Raw genomic sequence first — 20,685 nt, forward strand, 5'->3', positions numbered from 1 at the left:
ATTTACTTAAAAAAGGATTTAAGTCCTTCTTGGACTTAAAATTGGGAGTGGGCGAAAAAAGAGTACTAAGTATTATTCCTATCCAGATCATACGAAATACTTAATGGTCCAAAGTGTTAACAGTGAGCCTTTTCTGCCATTTTTATTATATTTCCAAAAATTACATTAAAAAGAATTTATGTCTTTTTTATACTTATATTCGGGAGTGGGCAGAAAAAAACTATTGGAAAACTTTTCGAGTCGGGTCCGAAGTAATTTTTATTATATTTCCAATAAAAAACATTAGAAAGGATTAATGTCCTTTTCACTTATATTCGGAAGTGAGCGGAAAAAGACTGTTAAAAATATTTCCGACTCGGGTCCAGAGCAATACTCAATGGTTAAAAGTGTTAACAGTGGGCCTTTTATGTCGTTTATTTATTTTTTTTAAATTTACTAACTAAGGGATTTAAGTCCTTTCTTTATTTTAAGTTGACAGTGGGCGGGAAAAAATATTGGAATTTACTTCTAGACGGATATGAAGGAAATATAAATAGTCAACATTTTTTTGTTGTATGTATTTTTTTAAATTTACTAAGAATTGGGAGTGGGGAATTCTCAGTCGGATATTAAGAAAATCTTGATGATCAAAATTGTTAACAGTGGACTTTTAAGTCAGTTCTGTTATTTTGTGAAATTCATTAAAAAAGTAGTCCTTTTTATACCATCCACCATCATCAGTCGTGATAGAGGGTATTTGTCATTCCGTGTGCAACACCAAGAAATATTCATCAGAGACCCAACAATGTATATATATATTCATATACTTCCCATACAAAATAACATATTACAGGAAAATGGGCTTTTTGTTAATAACATCCGTCGCAATGTCGATATCTTCACAAAATTGTAAAAATTAAAATCTTATGCCAATAGAACTTATTCAGAAGAAAAATTTTATGCATGGGTCCATAATTGAACATAGCCCCCATACAAGGTCCTCTACCGAAAATCACTTAAACGCACAAAATTTATTACTTAATTAAGATATACATATAACATTTGGTACAAGTATTGCTCTCACATATATATTACTAAGAAATAGTTTTCCGATCGGTTCATAACTAGACATAGCTACCATACAAGGTCCGCTTCAGAAAATCACTTAAACGCATATATCTCATTACTAAATTAAGATATTGCTTATATACAGAGAAATAATATTGTGAAAATTTTTTCCTTTCGGTCCATAATTGATCATAGCTCCCATAAAAGGTCCCTATCAGAAAGACACTTAAAGGCACATAACTCATTATCAGATGATGATACCTATAATATAGTTGGCATAAATTCTATCTTTCTACAAATAAATGTTATTTAAAAATTTTTTTTAACGATCAGTCCATTCTTGGTCATAGCTCAGATACAAGGTTTTCTCCCGAAAATAACTTAACTTAAACGCACGTAACTTATTACCAAATATTGATATCCATTCATTTAACAGAAATATTGCTTTTATATACATAAATTACAATATATAATGGTTTTATGATCGGTCCATATTTGGTCATAGCTCTCATACTAGGACCCTTCCAGAAAATGATTTACAATATTCATTACTTAATAATGATATACATAGATGCATAATTTTTAAATTTTGTCTTTATATACATAACTGGTCATAGCTCCCATACAAAGTCCTTTTACGAAAATCCCTTAAAACTTTGCACAAATATTAGTTTTGTATACAAAAATTTATATTTCAAGTTTTTTTTCACAATCGGTTTATAACATGGTTGGTCCCATACAAGGTTCCCCTCAGAAAATCACTTAAACACACATTACTTATTACAAAATTACGATATATATACAAAATTTAACTTAAAGAATTTTTTACGATCGGTTTATAATTGGTCATATCTCCCACACTAGGTCCAGCCCCAAAAGCGCTTTAACTGTATTTAAAGCGCAATATCAATTTGTGTTCAACAAAATGTGTGTAGCACAAAACTAAGTATATATGTACAGTGGACGTCCACTAGTACGAATTATATAGTGTCAGGCCCTTTCGTAGTACCGAAAAATTCGTATTATTGAACAACACATTTTGTATGTTAAAATTCAAATAATACACATAAAATATATTATTTTATTAATTTTTGTTTTATTTTTCATGAAAAATTACATAACGAAACAAAATATAATAAATGTGTATTATTTCAAATAAATTGTTAATGAAAGTATTGTGAGTCCAATGGTTGAAATGAGATATAGAAGGTTTTAAATTTTAATGTTTTTAAAAATATGTGTGCCAAAGACAATTTGCATGTACATATCTGTTCTAAAATGTACAAATCATGTTCAGATTACATAAAACTTTAATTAAAAACTTGAATGGAATATACTTTCAAAAACAATTCTCTAATTTAAAATTTTCTCTTAAAAACTTGGAATAATTAAAGGATCACATATAGTAATGCTTAATCCTATTGGAATGTGGAGTCATACTACTTTCAAAATTGACAGTTCATAAATATAAATAACATTTTACTTATTAGAAAATCCTTAATTTAACATTGATGTTTAAGTATTACTTTGTAAAATGATTCCTACGACCTTTTCTATAACAGCGATTTTGAGGCTTCAATTTTGCTCTCATTGACGTTATCATTAAATTTAATATCTTCCCTTTGGTCATCGAAATTACAAGAAAATAAATTAATTACTCTAAATAATTGTTGATTTGTAAATATACATGCAGTAAATTGTGTGTATAGGACTTTTAAAAACACAAAACATTTGTAATAAATACAAAAAAACTTCAAAATTACTGAGCTAAAGGTGAATTATACCGAAATCATAAAATAACAACAACAATACCCTCGTAAACTGTGCAACCTGTGCATGTTTCCATTCTAGCAATTGACTTGTATGGAAATTGATTTGCACACCCTTATAAGTTTGAGCTACTATTTAGACTGGCAAACTTGCGCAAACACATTGTGCATTTAATAAATCCGTCCGCTATTGTTCACTTTTGAATTTATGGACTTGGATGTTCACATTTTAAACATATTTTGTAAAATTTTTGTTAAAATAATTTATTTATTATTTTTTAATTTTATTTGACATTTTTTTTAACTGTTTATAAATATTGTAATTGAACAGAATTTGAACAGGGATTTGATGAAAGTAGTCGAATAAACTTGCCCACTTGCACAAATGGGAAACTTAAGCGTTTTAATGAAAACCCTTAATAAAAACTTCATTCATACGTAACTAAAAACCAAAATTCCCATAAAAATGCGTTATTCGTACTATCCAACAGAAAAATTGTGACTTTATTCGTACTATAGAGAAGACAATGCAACAATTTTGCCATTCGTATTATTGGACATTCGTATACTATTTACAAAAAAGGATTCAAGTCTTTTTTGAACTTAAAAGTGGTTGTATTCCTTCGGTTCTGGCTAGAATTATAGTTAGTACTGTTTTTTCGCCCACTCCCAATTTTAAGTCCAAAAAGGACTTAATTCCTTTATTAAGTTAATTTTTGAAAATTAAGTAAAAATTACATAAAAGGCCCACTGTTAACACTTTTCACCATTAAGTGTTCCTTCCGTTTCTACTAGGAATGATATCCAATATTGTTTTTCCGCCCACTCCCAATTTTAAGTCCAAAAAGGACTTAAATCCTTTTTTTAGTAATTTTTTAAAAATTGTACAAAACTAACATTAAAGGCCCACTGTTAACACTTTTGACCATTAGGTGTTCCTTCAGTTCCTACTAGCAATGATATCCAATATTGTTTTTCGCCCACTCCCAATTTTAAGCCCTAAAAGGACTTAAATCCTTTTTTAAGTAAATTTTTGAAAATTGAACAAAAATTACAAAAAAGGCCCACTGTTAACACTTTTGACCATTAGGTGTTCCTTCCGCTCATATTAGAAATGATATCCAATATTATTTTTTCGCCCACTCCCAATTTAAGGTCCTAAAAGAACTTAAATCCTTTTTTCAGTAATTTTTTAAAAATTGAACAAAACTAACATTAAAAGCCCACTGTTAACACTTTTGACCATTAGGTGTTCCTTCAGTTCCTACTAGGAATGATATCCAATATTGTTTTTTCGCCCACTCCCAACTTTAAGTCCTAAAAGGACTTAAATCTTTTTTTAAGTAAATTTTTGAAAATTGAAGAAAAACAACATGTAAGGCCCACTGTTAACACTTTTGACCATTAGGTGTTCCTTCAGTTCCTACTAGGAATGATATCCAATATTGTTTTTTCGCCCACTCCCAATTTTAAATCCTAGAAGGACTTAAATCCTTTTTTAAGTAAATTTTTGAAAATTGAACAAAAATAACATAAAAGGCTCACTGTTAACTCTTTTGACCATTAGGTGTTCCTTCAGATCCTGCTGGGAATGATATCCAATATTGTTTTTCCGCCCACTCCCAATTTTAAGTCCCAAAAGGACTTAAATCCTTTTTTTAGTAAATTTTTGAAAATTGAACAAAAATAACATAAAAGGCCCACTGTTAACACTTTTGACCATAAGGTGTTCCTTCAGTTCCCAATAGGAATGATATCCAATATTGTTTTTTCGCCCACTCCCAATTTTAATTCCTAAAAGGACTTAAATCCCTTTTTAAGTAAATTTTTGAAAATTGAAGAAAAATAACATAAAAGGCCCACTGTTAATACTTTTGACCATTAGGAGTTCCTTCAGTTCCTACTAGGAATGATATCCAATATTGTTTTTTCGCCCACTCCCAATTTTAAGTCCTAAAAGGACTTAAATCCTTTTTTAAGTAAATTTTTGAAAATTGAAGAAAAATAACATAAAAGGCCCACTGTTAACACTTTTGACAATTAGGTGTTCCTTCCGATCCTGCTGGAATAATATCCAATATTGTTTTTTCGCCCACTCCCAATTTTAAGTCCTAAAAGGACTTAAATCCTTTTTTAAGTAAATTTTTGAAAATTGAAGAAAAACATAAAATAAAAGGCCCACTGTTAACACTTTGACCATTAGGTGTTCCTTCAGTTCCCACTAGGAATGATATCCAATATTGTTTTTTCGCCCACTCCCAATTTTAAGTCCTAAAAGGACTTAAATCCTTTTTTAAGTAAATTTTTGAAAATTGAAGAAAAATAACATAAAAGGCCCACTGTTAACACTTTTGACCATTAGGTGTTCCTTCAGTTCCCACTAGGAATGATATCCAATATTGTTTTTTCGCCCACTCCCAATTTTAAGTCCTAAAAGGACATAAATCCTTTTTTAAGTAAATTTTCGAAAATTAAACAAAAATAACATAAAAGGCCCACTGTTAACACTTTTGACCATTAGGAGTTCCTTCAGTTCCTACTAGGAATGATATCCAATATTGTTTTTCCGCCCACTCCCAATTTTAGGTCCAAAAAGGACTTAAATCCTTTTTTCAGTAATTTTTTAAAAATTGAACAAAACTAACATTTTAACTGTTAACACTTTTGACCATTAGGTGTTCCTTCAGTTCCTACTAGGAATGATATCCAATATTGTTTTTTCGCCCACTCCCAATTTTAAGTCCTAAAAGGACTTAAATCCTTTTTTAAGTAAATTTTTGAAAATTGAAGAAAAATAACATAAAAAGCCCACTGTTAATACTTTTGACCATTAGGAGTTCCCTCAGTTCCTACTAGGAATGATATCCAATATTGTTTTTTCGCCCACTCCCAACGTTAAGTCCTAAAAGGGCTTAAATCTTTTTTTAAGTAAATTTTTGAAAATTGAACAAAAATAACATAAAAGGCCCACTGTTAACACTTTTGACCATTAGGTGTTCCTTCAGTTCCTACTAGGAATGATATCCAATATTGTTTTTTCGCCCACTCCCAATTTTAAGTCCTAAAAGGACTTAAATCCTTTTTTAAGTAAATTTTTGAAAATTGAACAAAAATTACATAAAAGGCCCACTGTTAACACTTTTGACCATTAGGAGTTCCTTCCGTTCATATTAGGAATGATACCCAATAGTATTTTTCCGCCCACTCCCAATTTTAAGTCCTAAAAGGACTTAAATCCTTTTTTAAGTAAATTTTTGAAAATTGAACAAAAATAACATAAAAGGCCCACTGTTAACACTTTTGACCATTAGGTGTTCCTTCAGTTCCTACTATGATTGATATCCAATATTGTTTTTTCGCCCACTCCCAATTTTAAGTCCTAAAAGGACTTAAATCCTTTTTTAAGTAAATTTTTGAAAATTGAACAAAAATAACATAAAAGGCCCACTGTTAACACTTTTGACCATTAGGTGTTCCTTCAGTTCCCACTATGAATGATATTCAATATTGTTTTTTTGCCCACTCCCAATTTTAAGTCCTAAAAGGACTTAAATCCTTTTTTAAGTAAATTTTTGAAAATTGAACAAAAATAACATAAAAGGCCCACTGTTAACACTTTTGACCACTAGGTGTTCTTTCAGCTCCTACTAGGAATGATATCCAATATTGTTTTTTCGCCCACTCCCAATTTTAAGTCCTAAAAGGACTTAAATCCTTTTTTAAGTAAATTTTTGAAAATTGAACAAAAATAACATAAAAGGCCCACTGTTAACACTTTTGACCATTAGGTGTTCCTTCCGTTCATATTAGGAATGATATCCAATAGTGTTTTTCCGCCCACTCCCAATTTTAAGTCCTAAAAGGACTTAAATCCTTTTTAAGTAAATTTTTGAAAATTGAACAAAAATAACATAAAAGGCCCACTGTTAACACTTTTGACCATTAGGTGTTCCTTCAGTTCCTACTAGGAATGATATCCTATATCGTTTTTGCGCCCACTCCCAATTTTAATTCCTAAAAGGACTTAAATCCTTTTTTATATAAATTTTTGAAAATTGAACAAAAATAACATAAAAGGCCCACTGTTAACACTTTTGACCATTAGGTGTTCCTTCAGTTCACACTATGAATGATATTCAATATTGTTTTTTCGCCCACTCCCAATTTTAAGTCCTAAAAGGACTTAAAACCTTTTTTAAGTAAATTTTTGAAAATTGAACAAAAATAACATAAAAGGCCCACTGTTAACACTTTTGACCATTAGGTGTTCTTTCAGTTCCTACTAGGAATGATATCCAATATTGTTTTTTCGCCCACTCCCAATTTTAAGTCCTAAAAGGACTTAAATCCTTTTTTAAGTAAATTTTTGAAAATTGAACAAAAATAACGTAGAAGGCCCACTGTTAACACTTTTGACAACTAGGTGTTCCTTCCGATCCTGCTGGGAATAATATCCAATATTGATTTGCCGCCCACTCCCAATTGAACAAAAATTACATAAAAGGACCACTGTTAACACTTTTGATTATTAAGTGTCCCATCGGAACTGGCTATTTATTTATTTTATGTTGATCGTGATGTTCTGGTTTTAACAAAAGTTCTGTTAAGTTTTTAACATATCACAATCATTATAAATTTATGTTGCTCGAGTTTACAGATTTTTTTAAAGCTGTAATATAATATCTGTTAATTTAACATGACTGTCTAAAGTGACTTTACTAATTTTAAAGGTTTGTGTCTGGGATTCAAATTTCAAATTTATCTTCACACAGTTATATTCAAGCCCCCAATTACAAAAGTTGAATAGTCTATCTATACTCTTCAATCGACACTGAATCACTAAACATTTTTACTCTCTATAATAAACAGGCAAATTTATATCATTTCTCTTAGTTTTAAATTATTTCGTTGAAAGTTCAACTCAATAAAAAAAGAAAAGAAAAATTAAAAATAAATAATGTGCAAATTCTACGTGATCTTTAAATATATTTCCTAATAATTTTTTGATACTTTTCTCTCTTTCTCTCTCTCTTTGCCAATTTTATTTAAACTCTCCCACATGTTGAAAATCGTCCTCTTACTCTTTATACCTCTTGAGTACTATGATCAGTTCCTAAAATATTTTGTTTTCTTTTTTTTTTTTTTTGAATTTTTTTATGATGTAATATTTCGCGCGTTAACACACTGTTATTTTTTTGTTGTTGTTTATTTTCAGGCAAATTTTTTTTGTTAATTTATTTTTTTATTATATTTTTTTGTTTTATTTGCTCATTTACGTTTTAAATTTGCGTTCTTTTTTCTGTAATGGTGTGTGGATCAATTATTTCATTTAAATTTTTTTTACTTATTATTAATTTAGTGATTCACCCTACTAAATATTGTAATTGTATACAAACTGGTAGCGATGGTGGTTTTAAAATAATATTTATTCATATTATATTAACAAGTTACTGATCATCACGCTGAAAATGACACAATGTGTAATTGGATTTAATTAATTTATTTATTCATTTAATTTCAATGTGTAAATAATTGCAGGCATTATTATAATATACAAGTGATTCAAAAATATTAATATTAATTATCTTAAGTGTAGCTGGAGTCATTGATCTGATTACAGATTTAAATAATTTATTTAAAAACTCTATGGTTTTTTCATATCGGTGTCTTTTATATTTCTTCAGTTTGATATCAACAATATTTATCTGATATGATGATTATCGATCGCCTGTCCAAAATTCTGATCATTCCGAAATCTATAAATGATCAATTCACAAAAATTGTCATGAAGTTGTATTTCTTGTTCTCTTTTTCAGATTTCTAAAATTCTATAGATCAACTTTGTTGTATTCGCTTTATAGTTTAAGCTTTCTGCAGAACAAAGATTCAACGTTAAAACAAGCTCTGATAACGATATAGTCGTATCGACAGCGAATCTTTAAGAACAAAGCAAAAAGGTGTTTTGGGTGAATACCGTCTCGATAGTATCACTAACGAAACATTCCTGCTGGATAAAGTGAACCAACAGAAACTCTGATTGAATGTCCGACAACCGAATACTGAGCAATAGAGATACATGAATATATTAACTAGTTTTCCCGTGGGAAGTTCTCGACTTAAGTATATTGATTAAATAACATCTACAGTTTTAAATCGCCTCTATGGGATGTGACAACTTCGAACGTTTACTCTTCCTATATTCACACTATGTCTTTAGGTACTCTAAATGAAAAGTTCATCAATAGGCCTCCAAGTCGCTGAATGGAAAAAATTTAAATAATTTTTTGAAGGCTATGCGAGGCATAGAACGGAACGTTAAAATTATTGGCGAACTATTAGCGCTCTCTTCTGTATATTCGAATATTGACTCTGTTTATCTCTTCAACATGTCTTCACATACCCACGAGGAAAAGTTGATTGTTATGAACTGTAAGTCGCTTAATGCGGAAAATACCAAGTTTTCAGAAGCCTATAACTCTATAATGCAAGACTTAGGACGGAACGTTGAAATATATAGGGAACTAAGTATCTCTTCAGTTACTTTGAACGTTGACTCTGTATATCAGTTCATGAATTCACGTATCCACGAGAAAAATTAGATCGTTATGACATCCAAGTCGCTCAATGCGGAAAATACCAATAAGTTTTCGAAAGTCTATAACCTTGAAAAGGAAGACAGATGACGGAACGTTGAAATGAATATCGAACTACTAGCACTCTCTTTAGTATATCCGAATGTCTACCTCTTCCCCATCCATTCACGTAAGCACAATCATTATGTGACTTTTAAATGGCTGAATACGAAAAATATCAATATGTTTTAGGAGCAAAGGACAAGAACGTTTAAATGAATGGCGCTGTCTTTCAAATTTTTAAACGTTGACACTATCAATTCTTCATCCATTAACGTATCCACAAGGAAATGTTGATCGTTATGACTTCCCAATCGCTGAATAAAAATAAGTTTTTGGAGGCCTATAACCTTGCGAAGGGTTAAAGAGAACGTTGAAATGAAATAAATGAAATTTGGACTTACAATGAATCAATGGAGTCAAATGTTTAGGTTCCCTGATCAATAAAATTATTAGTTTTGAGTTATTTGTATCTTTAATCTTCTTAAAACCTTAAGTGATCCAAATTTATATCTCAAAAGTTTGGGAACCATCAAAAAGATCTAAGAACCTTGAAATCCGAATAAGATCTTCGCCAAAGAGATCGACTTAGAATTCAGTAGGATTATACGTCTAGTCAAACGATTTCATGGTATATTTATTTCATTCGAAGTTGAACTTCCATAATTATTGGAATTTACTTTTTTTCAATTTATCTTGAGAGATATGCCAAGATCGTTGAGCATATTCTAAAGTTTAAATAGGACTGGTTATTAGAGGGTTTACTCTGTATTTCGATTCGAAAGAAAAATATTTCGAAACACAATGTATTTAACATATAAATTTGAAATGTTTTTCTTTTGAATCAAGTTACAGAGTAACTCCCCTGCTTAGGACGATCGTTATAACACCATAGTATCCATTTCAAAGATTTCTTAAAGCTGGTACTACGGGTCAAACGATTTTAATTTAGAATGGGTAAAAGCAAAGGACGGTCTCCTTGAATTCTCTTAGCGATTTCAAAGATTCCTTAAATATGGTATTTGGGTCAAATGATTTTACGATATGTTTATTTCATTTGCAATTTTAGTAAATAATTTAATTTCCACAACATCAATATCCATCTATAATCGATCAAATTTAGTAGTAAAATTTTTCCAACAAAATCTTTGAAAATTCGATCAATTTAACAATTTGTTATTGATCGATATGAACAAGAATGAAGCGAACTATTATGACTTACTATAAAAAAGATAGCAAACTCTTCCAGTTTATTATCTTATCGGCGTTAAAGGTAATTTTGTGAAGTATAACCGAGATATTAGTCCAGTAATAGTAGAATAGACTTTCGCTTTGGTTTCCCTTAGCAATTCATAGAACTAAAATTAACTTCTCTTAAGCTTCCTGAACATTTAAAACCGTTTGTAATTTTAAATCGTGAATTGGCTGTGTAGGGTTACAGCCTTGAAAGATCTAAGATCTCTTTACTGCTTGGGAACTCAGGAACTCATATTGACCATAGAATTAGGCCTTCAAGATAGACACTTTGACATGAGAGATTAAAACTCTGCAATCTCTTTTTCTTACGATTCTAAGAATTAGCGGTCAACTTGCTCATTTTACCCAGAATATACTTTAGTTTAATTTTATTCAACTCCTCATATGATATCAACATGAAAACACATTCCACTAGTGGAGAATACAAAAATAACGAAAGATTTACACATTTCTAGAATAAGAGAAAGAAACAACAATGATTCACTTAAAATTATTAAAGATAAAACGTGAGTAAACATAAAAAAATTGTTATTGTTTATTTATTAAACTATATATAAACAATTTCAAATTTCTCCTATTATGGATAGGGGAAGCTTGTGTCTTTCGAATGGTGCTAAAAAAAATTCCACTTCATTATTTTTTTGTCTGAATAATTCTTGAGAATTTTGTTTGTAGCAATCACCTGAATACTATAGATGAGAGATAGACATAGAGAGAGAGGAGAATAGTCGAATCGACTAATTAATGAGCTAAATGAGAAAAGGAAATTTAAGTGAACAATTAAGGATGGAATATTTTTTGAAAAAATTGTATTCTAAAGATAAACTATTCTCAAGGAAAACTAACTTAATATGAAGTTATAAAACAGATCGTGTATTAAATGGAGGTATAGCTCAGTAATAACCTAAAGTAGGGTATTGTCACAGCAAATTAGTAAACACTTAATATGACCATTGGCTGCCTACGTTGCACCTTTCCTAACCCGTGCCATATCTTTACGCCTGCCTGCCAACCAACCAATTGACTAAATAGAACGCAAATGAAAAGAATAAAATAGAAATTATATACATTATTAATTGCGTTTGAAAGTAAAAAAATAGAACACACAAAATTTATACAATTTATCAAAATGCAAATCATCAACAACAACCAAAAAAAAAAAACTAACTAAAAAAACTAATGAAATACATACGAGGGTTAGTCAAAAAGTTGTATCTTTATATTTTGAACAGAAATATTTTTATTTTTTTTTTTTAATTAAAGTAACTATTTACTTAATTCTTAAAAGTTAAAAAGTTTATCTGTCATTTCGAGAAAATCATGACCGTCTACAACAGCTGTAAACGTAAACAAACAATTGTAATGATTTTCTAGACATAACGTCAGCAAGTTGTATTGGTACTTTACTTTAAGACTTTTTCAAATAAATTTTATAACAAAATTTTAAAGGGATTTCCCTATCTCAAACATATTAAGCAAAAAAAATATAAGTATTTCCATCATTATCAACAATAACTTGGCATTTGGTAAGTGTAAAAGCAGACGGCATAATGTCTTCATAAATTAGAGAAACACAAAAAAATAGTAATGCAGACTTTTCAATAAAGTGCCTTAGTTAAGAGGGTAAAATTATTAGTGTGCCCTTGGCCTAAAGCCAAAAAAACCCGTCTAGTTGTTTTTTTAAAGGGAAAGTTTTTTGCACGTTTAACTTCTTAATTTAAGGGTGATAAGTGTTGACAATTTAGCGTTTTTTTTACTTCTTAAGGGAATGTATTTTGCAAGTTACAGCTTAATTACAATTGGAACCACAACCGCCGTCGACAATGATTTTAATACATTTTGTATGGAGAGAAAATCTTGTCTTGTGGTTGGAGACATTGTGTTATTTTACAGCTTAAATACAATTGGAACCACAGCCGCTGCCGACGACGAGTTGTCTTAAAATTTGTATGGAGAACAAAATATCGTCTTGTGGTTGGCGACATTCTGGTTAATATAGATTATATTTTACAGCTCAATTACAATTGGAATCTCAGTCGCTGTCGACAATGAGTTTTCATAAATTTTTTATGGTTGGCGACATTCTGGTTGAGATAGATTCTATTTTACTTTTATTGCGATGTCTGGAGATCCTGTCATTATTCTCTTAAACCGGAGGACCACACTACGCGTCTTTGCCTCAAAGCATTACGTGCTTTTCATACCTACTTTGCGTTCTACACTTCAAGTTACATGCTACACTTTTTTAACGTAAACTTTTTGTTTTATTTTCAAAAAAACTTCACGTTTTTCTACAACTTTTATTTATTTTTTTATCATTAAACTCAATTTATTTTTTTTTTTCAAATTTATAAATAGGGATTATATAAATAACATAAAATGTCAAAATCAGCTGACATGTTCGTGCGCCGCTTGTAAAAGTAGAAAGTAGAACTACTTTAAGCATTCTATGCGTCAAGGCATTCTACGCTTTTGTGCTTGTAACTTTCGGCATATAAATACTTTGATTCTTGATTCATTTTGCTTTAATTTTTTGTTATAAACGTCAAAAATTTGTATTCGTCTCTCGCTCTTTTTGTGTGATTTGTCGAAAGCGGTTTAAATTCTAATTAAGCTTTTAAACTTGTAATATTACTTCTTAACTTAAGGATGTTAAGTGTTGTCAATAAAATAAATCTGACGCCAAATCATCACCGCGTAGATAAGTATGACTGATAATTCCAACAGAATCTAATTTCCACAACAAATTCCCAACCAAAGCATTGATCTGAAAACAATCTTAAAATAAGTGACGATCGGAACTAAGTTGGTGTCCATAATAGGAAACTAACTGCTCTGCTCTGGATATGAATTACATGAAAACGGGCTAACTCTTATTTGGTTCTTCATTTAGGCTGCTACAAAGTATGACAATAAACTAAATAGCTTCCGAGTGTTATCGCTAGATTACGAGATTCCCATATAACCTTCATATGAGCGGTATATTGTTTAGTCTAGTCTAGGTTAAGATCTAGTTGGTTTATACAATATTTTTGTATAAGTGTCTGGACCAATAACCAAAATTATCATTGTTACAGTTAATCCTTAAAAGATCGGTTACATGTAGCGTTAATCAAAAGTATATACTATTTTTTATTATCCGGAGGATAATAAAACTCCACTGCTTTAGGAGTCGAGTTTTATTGTAATCACCTTTAAAATAAAACTATATTCATTCTGTAACAGGATCTGATTCCAATTCTCTTCTACATTTTAGTGAATATATAAAGCCAAAATGAGTGCTTTTTGCATAAGGATTGCCTTAGGATACTCATGTACAATTATGGTCCAAAACAATTCTTGTTATACTTTTTAATTTAGTGGAATCTCAGCTTCTTGCAGCTCTTTTCATAGCGTATAAAGTTCTGCTATCAATTGGCGCTAAACTGAGGAATTAAACTTCTTACTTCTTTTCATAGTGCATATATACCATTTATCAATTGGCTCCAAACTGAGACAGTTAGACGCTACACTTGCGCATGAATTCAGTTTAATTGAGATATATAATTTACATATATTTCTAGAAATTTTGACTTTTATTGTCTCAAACTTCTTGCTGACAAGAGATTCACAGCTAGTAACGGTCGATTTACTCCTTAAAGGAACTCCCGTTTTCTTGATCAATAACTCACATGTTGCTGTATTGCAATCCCGAGATAAAAAGTACCTCTAGCCTGTCGTGACTATGAACTGGTGCTGTGAAATGTATCCTTTATCAGTTCTTAGAATGATTTTTTTAAGTGATTGTGGTTCCCTTGAGATTTACATGGCTAAAAAACCTAAATTTGTGGGAAGGGGATGCTTGGTTAAAATATTGATACACAGTGAAATATAAATTTTCGGGTTATTCCGGGACCCACTACATGTCAAGGCTATGGATTAATAAAATGTTGAAATTGAGCTGATGATAAAAAGATTGGCTATGTGCTGGAGTGAGATAAACCATCGTATACTTGTATCTGATAAACGAAAGGGATTCAGAGTTGTATCTGTTGAGATGTCGGAATGAAGAATGATTGTTGGAGTTGGTTGAGATGTTGAGGAGTTCTATTATCATAATCTTCAATTTTCTTTTAAGTTTGAACATCAGTATCACAGTCCTAGTAGCCACTAAAATATGTCTGTTAATTAAATATAGATCTATGATCTATATCTATTCATCTATAGATCTATGTTCGAACCACCAATTATGTTCCATTGCAGTTGTTGAAAAGAAGCCATCTTGTGGTTGGGCGACATATAAAGTCCAGAAATGTACTGGGTTTTTGCCCATCATTGTCTTTAAATGATGGAAATATTTGTAAGTTCACGGCATCCTTCATAGCATCAACAGGGTGGTTTCAACTGATGTTGGTTCTGCTACTTCTATCGGCTCTAACCAGTGATTGGCGGGGTGAGACCTCCGCCTTAGTGTTATTGCAATCCCGGGGTATAAAGAGGTGGCCAATACCTCCAATCTGACCGGGATTGAAAAATTGGTTACAGTCTACTGCTTGGCTTAGTCCTTGCAAAGATTGCCAGAGGTCAGACCAGAGCACCGCATAATATGGTACTACGGGTGGCCAGTTGCCGCAGGACTATGTCCTGACTGGTTAGTTGGTTGAGGTTCCTTCGGGATCCACGTAGTGGCTGTGGTTTAAACTCAAATTCGCGGGGAGTGTAAGTGGCGGTTAAAAGACTGATGCATGATAATAGTCAATATTTCGGAATTACCACAGTGTGTCCCTGTGAGTAAGAACAATGTCTACGGCTTACTGATGATCGTTCTTCGGTCTACCGGTTACGTCTCGAGGTGCTGTTGCCTAATCAACAGATGCCATTCAATGGTCAAGAGATTAGATAGCTCGAGTGCTCCAGAAAAGTACTTGCGCATGGACCGGTCTGAACCAATGTACAATAATTACCAACGGCGTTTTTCATTGAAGAACAAAGGGGCGATGATAGACCGTTCTCAAGTCTACCCAGTGGTTGAAAAAGACCACTGTGGGATAAGGCCATCAAGGCAGGTGCTCACGTTAAACTCTCGACATTCCAGTCGAGGTTAGATTTAGCATTTCTCATGGCACCGTTTATTTCACAACAGGACTACTACGGCAAGAGATTACGGGTTAGTTTTAGCATTTCTTATGACACCTTTTATTTCAGAACAGGACTACTACGGCAAGAGATTACGCGGCAGGTATTCACGTAAAGCATTCGACATAAGGGGAAAAGAGTTTAAATGGATATATCTCAGAACTGTTGCAATCACTGTCGACTATCGTTGCCATTATTTTTCTATTCATTTGTAGTAGTTTAAGTTTTACTAAAAACAAACTAAATTCCAGAAAACATATTAAAATTTTCCACTTTAATTAATTTTATAGAAAAAAATTTACCCACTATTGCGAATTAAGTTTACATTAAAATTATATATTTCAGATTTTTTTCGCTATATTATTTTCTATTTTGAATCATTTTTAACTCACACTCCACACTTGCCGCTTTCAAATCATGTTTTTATTGCTATTTCCAATTAAATTTTTGTTCATTCAATAAAACAACATTTTTTTTGTTGTCGTTTGACATTATTAAAAATGTGGTTTAAATTATCAAAAAATATTTATGTCACCTTTTTAATTTGCATTGATTTGTTGTTGTTCGCTCTAACACTCGTTCCATATATAATTAAGTTCTGGCTGGTTTTTGTGAAGTGAAACATGTTGAACTAGATTTTAGTTAGGTATTTTTTTTTAAATGACGATTAAAATATCTACAAATATCTAGATAATAATATAGGCGATATTTACAAGTGGTTTGTTTTTTATTCAAATCGAAATATTTAAAGTTTAAAATTAAATTAATAAAAGGTCAAATATGAGTTTAAACCATAAAGCTAGAGATTAATTTAAATTATATGCATTTTAAGAAAATTTCAATTGTTGCCTTCAATTCGATATTTCCATATTGTTTATCTAAATATTTACAAAACAAATTTGATTGATACTCGAAAAATAACACACTCCATTTTTCACCTGACTTAACTCATCTAGAAAAGTAGACAAAACAACAATTTAAAAACAACAAATTCTATAATTTATTTTAACACAAAAAAAAATTAAATAAAATTTATTAAATTAAACGTTTGAAGTAGCAAAAAAAAATTTGTTTACTATCTTATCATAGTCTATTTTTGGTTATTCGTGTTTCAATATGGAAATTTACAATTAAAATCAAGTATTTAGAAAAACGTTTTGAAATATATATATTTTTTTTAATTTAAAATTCCTTGCCAGTTTTTGTGTTAAAAACTTAATTATTTCTTTTTAATTTCTAAAACAAAAAATGCTGTAAAACATTTTGTTTAGTTGCAAATATAACCCAGTAAAAAATGCAACCAACAGCTGTTTTGTGTTTGTATTTGCCAAATTTTCTATTGTTTTTTTTTTTTTTTTTTGTTTTTCAATAAAAAACAATTTGAAAATTTATATTTTTGATTATAAACTGTAAACGATATACCTATATAGTATATCGTTTGTTTATAACAATAAAGGGTTTTTCGAAATTAGAGAATTGTTTAAATAATCACTCAAATGATAGAACAACAAACGCTGAAGTCTACAATGAATATTTGGCATGATTATTTTAATGTGATTTGTCCACTTAGGACTTTAAAATAGATTCCATTCTAATATAAAGATATCAGATTTTAAATGATTTAAATGGACTATAAGTAATATCACAAAATCTAAAGTAGTCAATTCGTAGGATATTGCACAAAATATCGATTGAATGACATGGTCCACTATCTGGTTACATAAGTCCATAACACTTTCAACTCGTTCATAAACCAGAAATTCTATGAGTGCTTTATGAATGTGTCATCTAGACGGTGGTCTTTTCCTGCAACAGGGTGAGCTAAAGACGACTCACTAATGTTCTATAGTGACCTGCAAACAACACGTATTTTTGTAGATGAAAGATTAGCCCAAGTGTTCTCTAGTTTTCTAATCTTTCATCATAGCCGTGCCATTGTAGAACGAACGGCAATCTGCAGACAATGTTATCGACAATATACACAAAACTGCACTGATTGAATGACTCAGCATCTAGAGACGTATATTTGGTAAATCGAATTAATATCTTCTTGGGTAGGCCATGACACTGCTTCCTTACATACAGGGGACTCACTAGGCTACAGACTATACTATAGACAAGACTATAGACTATACTGTAGACTATAGACTAGACTATAGACTAGACTATAGACTAGACTAAAGACTAGACTATAGACTGGGCTATATACTGGTCTATAGACTGTATTATGGACTAGATTAAATGCTAGACAATAGACAAGATTAAAGACTAGACTAAAAACAGGAGTATAGAATAGATTTTAGACTTGACTATAGACTAGACTATATACTAGACTATAAACTAGACTATAAGCTTGACTAAATACTTGACTATATACTAAACTTTATACTAGAATGTAGTACACACTAGATTATAGACAAGCCTATAGATTAGACTGTAGATTATATTATAGACTGGACTATAGGCTAGGCTGCAGACTAGACTATGGACTACACTAAAGACTAGGTTATGGATTAAACCATAGAATAGACTAGACCAAAGAATAGACTATACTATAAACTTGACTATAGACTTTAAACTGAACTATAGACTGCACTATGGACATGTCTCTAGACTAGACTATAAACTAGACTATAGACTAGATTAAAGAATAGCCTATACTATAAACTTGACTTTAGACTATAAACTATACTATAAAGTGGACTATAGACTAGACTACAGACTAGACTATAGACTAGACTATAGACGAGACTATTGACTAGACTATAGATTAGACTGTATACTAGACTATAGACTAGACCATAGAATAGACTAGACCAAAGAATAGACTATAGACTACACCATAGACTAGACCATGACGAGACCATAGAATAGACTATAGACTAGAATATATACTAGATCATAGACTAAACTATATTATAAACTAGACTATAAACTGGACAATGGACATGTCTCTAGACTAGACTATAAACTAGACTAAAGACTAGCCCATATACTACATACAGTATTGTTCGAAACCTAAGCAACTTTTTTTGGCATTGTATACTTTATAGCGATTTTCAGCATGATAAAGAACCAAAACCTTTGGAAAAGTTGATCTAAGAGTAGTTATCGAGTAATGCGACCAAAATTATTAGATTGTCCATCAAAATCTCCCGACTCAAGTCCCTTAGAGATGCTGTTCGGCATTTTGAAACGCTGGGTCGAAACTTGCAGTTTTAGAAAACATTGCAGCTTGCGATGGCTTAAAATCCGCTTGGGATTAATTATGAACTACACTAGTAAATAATCTATTCCATAAAGGTGTTTGGAACTCAAAAGGACCAACGATTTTCATAAGAACATTAAGAAATTGCTTAAGTTTCGAAAAGCTATTTATGGAGTTAATTCAGTTATTATTTTCTTGTAATTCACAGCGAAATGGAATTAAATTTTTGTTGTTATTATAATGTACACACATAATGTTATTATTATCAATTATATAATTTTGAATAAATCAATTAAAATAGAAATTATAGCACTTTGTATACAATGCCAAAAAAGTTGGTTAGGTTTCGAACAATACTGTACTAGACTATAGACTAGAATATAGTCTACTCTATAAACTATAGGCTACAATAAAAGTAGATTAGACTATAGACTAGATTCTAGATAAGAAAATTTACTGAAAAATTTTAATATTTTTCGATAATAAAAAATATCGAATTTTCCAAGCACAATTCATTAACATTTAAGTTGGCAACGCAAATGTTTAACAATTAAATTATAAAGATGCTTAAAAAAAACTTCATTTTTGTACTGCGAAAAAGTTTTGTACCAACTACAACAACGATTCAACACAAATTTTTGACAATAACAATTATAAAATGAGAAGAAGAAAGTACAATAAAAACTACAGTAGTTAAAATAAAAGAGAGAGAGAGAGACAGAGTAAGAGATAAACAAACAATTTTAGCACACAAATTGTTGTTGCTTTAATAATTATATAGTTGGTTATTGCATTAAATTTTGATTTAAGTTTTATTTTCTTTTTTATAGGGAGAGTTGACTTTTTTTAAGAAATAAAAAGAAAACACGCAAAAAACCACGAGGCAACGGGAAAAAAACAAATAAGAAGAAAATACAATTCTCTTTTTTTTGGCAATGACGAATGAAAAACTATTTGTGGGGAAGTAGACAAAAAAAAAACCCAAGATAATTAAAAAAACACCGACTATAGAGGATTTTTTTTTTTATAGAAAAAAAAACTAAAACAAATAAATTTATGAGAATTGTACCTATAGCTATTTTTAATTTTATTAATAAAAATAAAATTGTTTTTTTAATATTAAACAAATAAATTATAAGCAAACATACCTTTTAAAGTAAAATCTTATGATTTTGAACAAAAAGTGATGAAAATTTTGTTTTAAAGTTGGGAAATTTTATAAAATTTTAGGGATTTTTAGCAAAATTCTTAAACTATATTTGTTTATTTTTTTAAAAACATTAAAATATTAATTACACTATTTTTTTATAATTTAAAGAATAAGTTAAAATTTAAAAAAAAGTTTTTATTTTATAGAATTAATTTAAAACTTTATGTTACAACTAGATATATTTTAAACAAATTAACTTAATTGTAATTATTTTTTTTATTTTCTTTTTCAGTTTTTTTCACCTCTTTTTTTGTTATTATTTATACACAAACATACAAACACACTTTTGTTGTTTTAAAAAAATGTTGTTGTTGTTTGTAGAAATTATCTCAAAAAGATTTTTTTATGTGTAGTAGGTATTTATTTTAAAATTTTCTTATCACTTGAAACACGTTTTTTTTTTGTGTGTGTCGTTTTGTTTCCATAAATTTTTATAGCAACAAGAAT

General features: G+C 30.3%; 1 protein-coding gene across 1 annotated transcript in view; it reads right to left on the reverse strand.

Annotated features, from left to right (window-relative positions):
- Positions 1 to 20,311, reverse strand: part of LOC111679547 (terminal nucleotidyltransferase 5C) — a 215,260-nt gene extending 194,949 nt beyond the window's left edge. The window contains exon 1 of the mRNA XM_046954603.1: positions 20,177 to 20,311. The gene's annotated coding sequence lies outside the window, so the exon portion shown is untranslated. The remainder of the gene's footprint in view (positions 1 to 20,176) is intronic.
- Between the last annotated feature and the right edge of the window lie 374 nt (positions 20,312 to 20,685).

This window comes from Lucilia cuprina, chromosome 6, assembly GCF_022045245.1.
Source record: "Lucilia cuprina isolate Lc7/37 chromosome 6, ASM2204524v1, whole genome shotgun sequence".
NCBI lineage: Eukaryota > Metazoa > Arthropoda > Insecta > Diptera > Calliphoridae > Lucilia > Lucilia cuprina.